This window comes from Lathamus discolor, chromosome 1 (genome assembly GCF_037157495.1).
Source record: "Lathamus discolor isolate bLatDis1 chromosome 1, bLatDis1.hap1, whole genome shotgun sequence".
NCBI lineage: Eukaryota > Metazoa > Chordata > Aves > Psittaciformes > Psittacidae > Lathamus > Lathamus discolor.
The window spans coordinates 102,284,641-102,292,311 of record NC_088884.1 but is presented as its reverse complement, the minus strand read 5'-3'; positions in this window follow the sequence as shown (position 1 = coordinate 102,292,311).

The following is a 7,671-nucleotide window of genomic DNA, read 5'->3' as shown; positions in this document are numbered from 1 at the left end:
TGGATAGCTAGCCAGCTGGCTACAGTGGATAAACCCACTAATTTAGCAGCCTTTACATTACGCATTGCACCAGAGGTGAAGCCTATAATTACTAGTATTTTTTTAGGAGATTTGAAGGCCAGTGCATTTACGGAAGAATCAACCCCAAACAGCCTTCTCCAATCTGGCTGTCAGTTGTTAGCCTGGGAAATTCATTATTACAGCGTGTTAAATACTGCTCAGCCATTTGCCGAATGGTGAGGATTTTGTCTGTATCTGAGTAAAATACCATCTTCTGACAGCTATACGTGTAGTCAGGGAAAGGTTGTATTGACAATCGGTTTGGTCAGGTTATTCTGACTGATGGCAGCACTGCCATCTTGTGGATAATGTCAGGATATGGAGAATTTTTGCTCATCTATTTTAGAAATAAAACTTTTATATTTGTGTAGGCTAATATTTGCAGGAAGAAAATTTTGGTGGTGTTATAAGCAAGGAACAAATACGAAAAGAACATAATTTCCAAATGCATGTTGGTTCTTCAGCTAATCATGTTTGTATCCTATTACACAGTTTAGTTTCTTCCTTTTTTGTTGCTTTTGTTAAAGAATGCATTTGCTACCCAAAGCATTTAACAGCAGCGAAAATTAAAATTGAAATCTAATTTTCTGGGGTACAATTCTTTGCCTATTAGGGAAAAAAGACAAGAGAAAAAGAAAACAAACAAACAAACAAACCACAGAAAAAAACCCCAACCAAAGCCCAAATAACAACAGAACAAAAAAAAAAAAAAAAAAAAAAAACAAAAAACCAAACAAACACAACCCCTCTGTTGTCTTAAAGATTCTTGTAGAACAGATTGCTTGACTGTTGTATCTTTATATCTCTGTCACTGAGGAGTACTGTGTGACCTGTTGCTGTCATTCTTGTCTTCAGTTCTGTTGTGGATTAGGCTGGTTCAAAACAAATTATTGGACATTTCTTATATATAACCTAGGAAGGGTTGTGAGATGCACAACTGTAGAAATTTCTAGCTCACATTTGATCTAGCTAGCCTTATCTCAGACTGTGTGCTGCTATGTACTGAAAATAGGGGTTTTGTCATGCACGTATCTGGTAGGAAAAAAAAAAAGGCATAGGGAAAGGCTGTTTGGGTATGCGTGCATCAACATAACTCACTGAATTTGATTTATCTAGATCTATATCTTTGTGCAACTCAGAAAAATAACACTTGGAAGATGTCAGGTGACTTCTTACTGTCTATTGCTATTGCACAAGCATGCTGGCTCTTCCTCAAAGTAATAAGCTGGAAGAAGTGCTCTTAAACATATCATAAGACGGTTTGGGTTGGAAATGATCTTTAAAGATTATCTAGTTCAAGGCCCCTTGCAATGAGCAGGGACATCATCAACTAAATCAGACATATGTAAATATATATACAATGATATATACCCAGAGTTTACCTCTCGAGCAGGCCAGACAGGAAGGAGGAAGAAAGGGCATCTTATCTTCCCTTTAGAAAAGGGAATTATTATAGCAATACTGTGTGGTGAAACTCCCAGGGCTAGAACTCATATCTCCCTTTTCTTAGACCCTTAGACCCAAAATTGTCTTCACAGTTTTGCATATTGTGAACTATTTACAATGGCAGCAGACCAAGAGGAAAACAAAACAAGTGAGTTGGTTCTTATTTAGAAATCATATCACACACAGCAAGTTAAGTGAACAACTGAATGGAAATAGTAGTTAAGCATTGCTAAGAACAAAAAAACCCAAACAACAACCCACAAAAAGCCAACCAATCAAACAAAAAACCCTAAAAACCCACACCCAAAACAAGCCACCAAACCTTCCTCTGACTGCTGATGCTAGCAAACATTCAGACTCTCTTTTGCAAGCTTTTTCTCCTTGGGTTGTTTTTTCTCTGATGAAAACCAGAGGGCAAATAAGTATTAAAAAAACCCAAAAAGCAAAAAGGTTGTTAATAGTTTCTTTTGAATGAGGTCCTACAGGCGGTGGCACAAGGTAGCTGTTTCTGCAAGGGAGCCAGAGGTATGTTGCAGGAGAAACAGCCCTGTTTCCTGTTCTCAAAGGAAACAGAGCTTGTGTGTGTGTGTTTTAAAAACAAACAAAGGCTCTGGCAGGTTCTGTCAGTTTTACCTCTGGTGCTTTAAGCTGCTACTTCACCATCTGTCTTTGTTTCTGAAGAAGCTCACTTTTCCTGTCAGCTCTTCAGCTCCCTCTGTTCCCTACCTAAGGTACTAGCTGTGGTATTGTGTTTGCTGGTGAATTAATCAACTACAGCAGATTCTGAACTCTGATGTTTGAGTAGTTTTACAGATTTGCTTTTCTTGATTGTTGCAGAGCAGTAGCTTTTCATAGAAGAGAAGACTGTAGGTGACAGTAAGTATTTAACCAAGTTCTCCCAAGTTCAAAAGGTCGTAATTTCAAAGACATCATGACCCATAATTGATTTTTGGCTGTAAATGGAGAAGTATTGCACACATACCAAACTTCTTTTTCACCTCATAAAAAAAAAAAAAAAAAAAAAAAGAGAAAGTTGTAGTTGCTAAGATTTAAGAATCTTTTTCAAATGTTGCAGAGAAAGCAGCAACAAAACAAGAATGTCGATGTTAGAGCACGGTCAGCAAAACCCCTGGCATTAGACAAATCAGAAGATGTGCTGTCCTTGCCAAAAGGCAAATGAGATGATTATGAAAACACAGCTACATCAACAAAAATCGGAAGACTTGCAAGGCAACTGGTCAGAGAAGTTTCGTTGTAAAAAAAAAAAGTCATAATTTTACAGTGCTGCAGTAAAAACCACTTACTCGGAGCAATGCGATATCAGAAAGGTGCTGGTATCAGCCACTCTGTGTACTGATTTTCAATGTATTAGTTGAATTCAAATTAATTTTATTTTTGTATTTTTATAATGCTGCTGGTTGCCTAACACGGTATTTTGCAGTCTTTTTCAGCTCTTTCAGTCAAGCTACCTACTACAACATCATCTGCCTCTTTGCTGTAAAATATATCTATTCTATCTTGCTTCTCAGCTAATACTTTCTAAGCTTTCAAACTGTTTTCTCAGAGGAGAAAAAACAATCAACTTCACGACACAATGCTGATGGACATCTGTACAAAACTACAGCACAAGAGATATCTTCCTGTTTAAATACTAGTGGAGAAATTTGGAATTATTTTATGAAATTCATTTTTAAAAAATGGATTTGTGATCTTTATTGCTGAACATATCTTGTTTATTACAAATAAGATACCCTTATTTACATCTAGTGAAGTCAAGGAGTGCTTTCTTCTAATTGAGAGCAGCTGGGTGTTCTGTGCTGTAGGGGATGATGATATGCTATGCCCTAGCACTTAGTTTAAAATTGGTAATGATATTAAATTGTCATTCCACAGGCACTGTGATGCTCAGATGCTAAAGAGCAGATTTTGCTATTTAAAATTCTGTGTCCTAGTAGGTTCCTGATTAAGCAATGACTTTGTGCAGAGCCTAGCAATATGTTGTATCTGGGGTTTGAAGTCTGCATAGTGATTTGTATGTTCAGGCTCGGAAGATGAAAGATGAGAAGCAAATTAGAATCATAGAATACTACTAGATTGGAAGAGATGTCTGGAGGTCATTTTGTCTGACCTCCCATTCAAAGCAGGACCAGCTTCAAAGTTAGATCCAACTTTGTCAAGATCATGCAGCAGAGAATTACACAGCCAGAATTAGGATACCAACATTCCTTTGATGTAAAGCTGGTGAACAAGTCACCAGAATCTGTTTCACATACTCCATCTGTGAAGCAGAGATAATACTTGCATAAATACCTGTAAAGTATTTTGATCTCTCTGGGTAAAATAAAAGCTGTAGACAGCAGTGGTTCACTTAGTACTAGGTTAAAATTATCTTTTTTTTTTTTTTTTCATCCTGTTCTTGAAGATGTGGAGGGAGTGAAAAAGAAATCTTACATTTCCTGTCAGTATCAATGAGGATTACAAGTGCTACTAACATCCTTTTCATTGAGTAAATAGGTCAGATTCACTTTTTCTACCATTTTGCTAGTCGGAGATTGAATTGCTGTTTTTGTTGTTTAGCCACTTAGGGAGATGCTGTGTTTGACTGCAAAAGTTCTGAAAGCTTCATGAAACTATTCACATCAGAGAGAGCAGAAATACGATCTCATGGCATTATTTATGCCAGCTGAAACAAAAAGGTCATATTCTAACTGTGCTGATTTTAGACTTCTCTGAACACTGATGAATAAATAAGGAGATATGAATAGTGCATGTAGTGACAACGGTTGAACGGGCAGCTAAATCCAAACAAGAATCCCCATGCCAAAAGCAGAGCTGTGTATATTGACTGGGCAGAAAGTTACTGTTTTCTGGGATTCTATAGTACTTCTAACACAAGGGTTAAGTCTTCCATATGTAGCAATTGATTCTCAAAACACTATCTGAAAGTCCTTGTTTTACTAAGCCCTCAGATCTGTTGCAAAGGCGAGGAAATTCACAGAATGATATTTGACTAAGATCATAATGTCAAAGACAAGAATAGAAGTATTGTTATACCCTCTACTTTGTTGTAACTCGCATTTCACCCTTCTAGAGTAGATTGGCGGAGCAAGGACAGGGCAACCGTATCAACAGGCACAGAATATGGGGGCTAAGTGTGAAACACAGGGATCATGGCAGATGTGAGGGATTTTGAATAGCAGTCAGAGCTAAGGTTGCCAGGAGGATTGATGATGGAAGACATGTAATATCTGCTCCTCACCTCTTTAGTTTTCTCAGCAACAATTTTGCCATGATTTGGCCATGACAAATCAGACTTCTGAAAGATACTTTAAATTTCCTGTCAGGATTTTTCAGTTTCTTCCTCCTGCCTCTGAGCTGTTTATCTTCTGCCATGCTATTTTGTTGTTTCTGGTATTTGCAGTATTTCCTAATATGTATTTCCTTCTCGTAATCTTAATTGTTATGCTGTTTTACTTCTCTGCCAACTCAGTAATGGCAAGACATGCAGAATACATCACGTTCATCAGGAATAAGTCAGGTTTATGCTTCCTATAATTGCGAAAATATTTAAGTGGAGGTGTAATGCTTGCATAGGTTTTATCATTATTTTTTATTTGCTTTCCACCAGTTGACTTTCAAACAGTGAAACCATTCAGGCAAATCCCTGATGGATATGGCCATTAGTTTTCTTTTCCTAGTTTAGATTTTTGTTTTCTGGTGACTTAACACAAAGCTATCATGCATATGTGAATCGAAATTCAAAATAAGTCTATTAAATAATTTAAAAAATTACATTTCCAATTGCCTCCCCTCCTACCTCTTTTTTTTTTTCCCTAAAAAAAAAAAAGAAAAAAGTGAAAAGTATGTTTAAAATGATGTTTAGGTACCATTTATAACCTAGGATGTTTCCAGATCACAGCTTGCTTACCTCCTGCACAGAAAAAGTTTAGTTCCATTATTTGGCCAGTAACTGAAACTGAATTTACTTACCACATAATCACAAGCAATTTTTTGTGTTTACTGAAATGGTATAATATTTACCCTTCTTTTCTCCTACAGCTTGGTATCTCTCAATGCATTCGCGTCTTGAAAAAAAAAACACCTCTCTCCTGAGTTCAGAAGTTCTTGGTATATAAGGTCATGTTTAAAAGTCCTCTCATACCTACAGTCAATATAATGCATTACATCTCTCTACCACTCGATGACTTGCCAGTTCTGTTCTCAACTTGCCTCACAGAAAATATAAAGTTTTTATATTTTTTCAACCTGCCTCACAGTTTGTATAAAGATGTGCAATATTTCAACCATTTGATGCGTCTCAATTTCAGGAGCCCCCTCATTTATTAGAAGTCCCTTATTGTCTCTAATTTTGTTTTTTTCATTACTTGTTATAACCCATCCAATTTTCTCTAGACTGATTTGACTGCACTAATTCATTCTGCATTTTGGCTGCCCTTCTCTTTGCTGCAGTAACACATTTTACATTTGTATTCTGTTGCTTACATTACTCAATTTTCTTTTAGTCTTAGATTCACAATTAGTCCCTGATTGCTTCCTATTCCTTTTATTCTTTTACAGAAATTTTTCTATGGAGCTGATAATATCACAGCTTGTAAAGGAGTGTTCACGAAACATTCCAATTCATTTTTCTCAAACTGAAATGAGAAATTACAGAATTGTCAATTTTTGACAACTCAATGGGAGTCAGTAGTATCAAATGGCTAGCACTGTGAGTAGAGGTTACTCTAGGCAGTCTGAATGGAGGTTACTAGTATCAGTTTTGTGTTTAAAACTCCAATGAAATAGAAAGATACTAGTAATTGACTGTCTAGCAGTCTATTAATCATGAATATGTGTTGTTTTTCCTTGAAATTCATTCCAGTGTATTTGCAATTTGTAATAATACCTTGCTGCTTTTTGTGTCAGGTGTCAAATTAGGTGAGCTTTACACTGCCTGATATTGAATAGGTTTAATATTGTATTCTTCCGAAATGTAGAGGGTGTTAACAGAGCAGATGGACAGCTACTGTACTGCAAGTGCTCACCCCAGGGGAGGACGAAAGGTCAAGAATCTACTGTAATCCTTTCACGTGTTTTATAATTTAGGAGAGCTGTTTGCACTCCACCTGTGGTTTAATAGCAGATCTTCAGACCAAGGCTCCCTGCCTATGGGAAGAATTATTTTACCTCTGGATGAACTCTCTGTGCTGTGCTAACTATTGGATCTGGGAACAAATTGTCCCCAGCTGATCTTAAAACATAACAAGAGTTGTGGATCAACTTCTACTGAATTAAGAGAGCAACTGTTTGTCATTAGACACCTATCATCAAGCCTTTATGAACTGAACTTTGTTCTGCTGGTTCTGTCTTTGGTATTCTATATTCAGTTTCTTCCCTATTTTCCTTCCTTCTTTATGTTTCTCTCCTTCATCTCTTTCACCTTCATTTTTCTTATCTGTTTGGTACAGGCAGTAGTGCTATGGTCAGGCAAGCAGGGATTATAAATTTCTTTAGCTGCAGGAAAAGTGTAGTGACTGACTAGAAGAACTCATTTTGCTTATGCTGTTCAAGGTAGTTTTCAAACTGAGCAGATCAGATGTTAGTGTTGCATCAAATAGTGCTAAAGTAAGACAAGCCAGGAATGTGCGATGATAGGAGAGGTGTGATCATTATTAAATAATACAATTTTAAATTTGTCCTATCAGTGCTGTGGACAACATTATGAAAAACTTGGCGGGGAAGGACTAAACAATTGCAAAACTGCAGGGTGAGGGACTATCCCAAGGACACGCACCAAGAAATTAGGAAAACTCTCTTAGAAATCTGGTACGCTTGGGGGAGTGCATTAAAGAATGATCTAGTGATGAATGTTGCAATAACAGAGAATACAAGATCTTCCTGAAGATCTGCTACATAGCATTGATATTTGCCCTGGCTAGACACTTGGATTACATTGTGAACCACTCTGCTAGATTTCTTTTGACATCTGCCTTCCTTTTTTGCTTTCTGAGAGGATTATGCTCACTGGAAAAGGTCTTGGATATAGAGTTTAGGAAACTCGGTAACAGCAAATAGCAAACTGAAAGGATTGGTAAGTTTCTTTTTTCTTCCAAATGAATTGTTTGCATGTTTAAGGAGTGAAAGAAATTCTATACAAATTAGCAA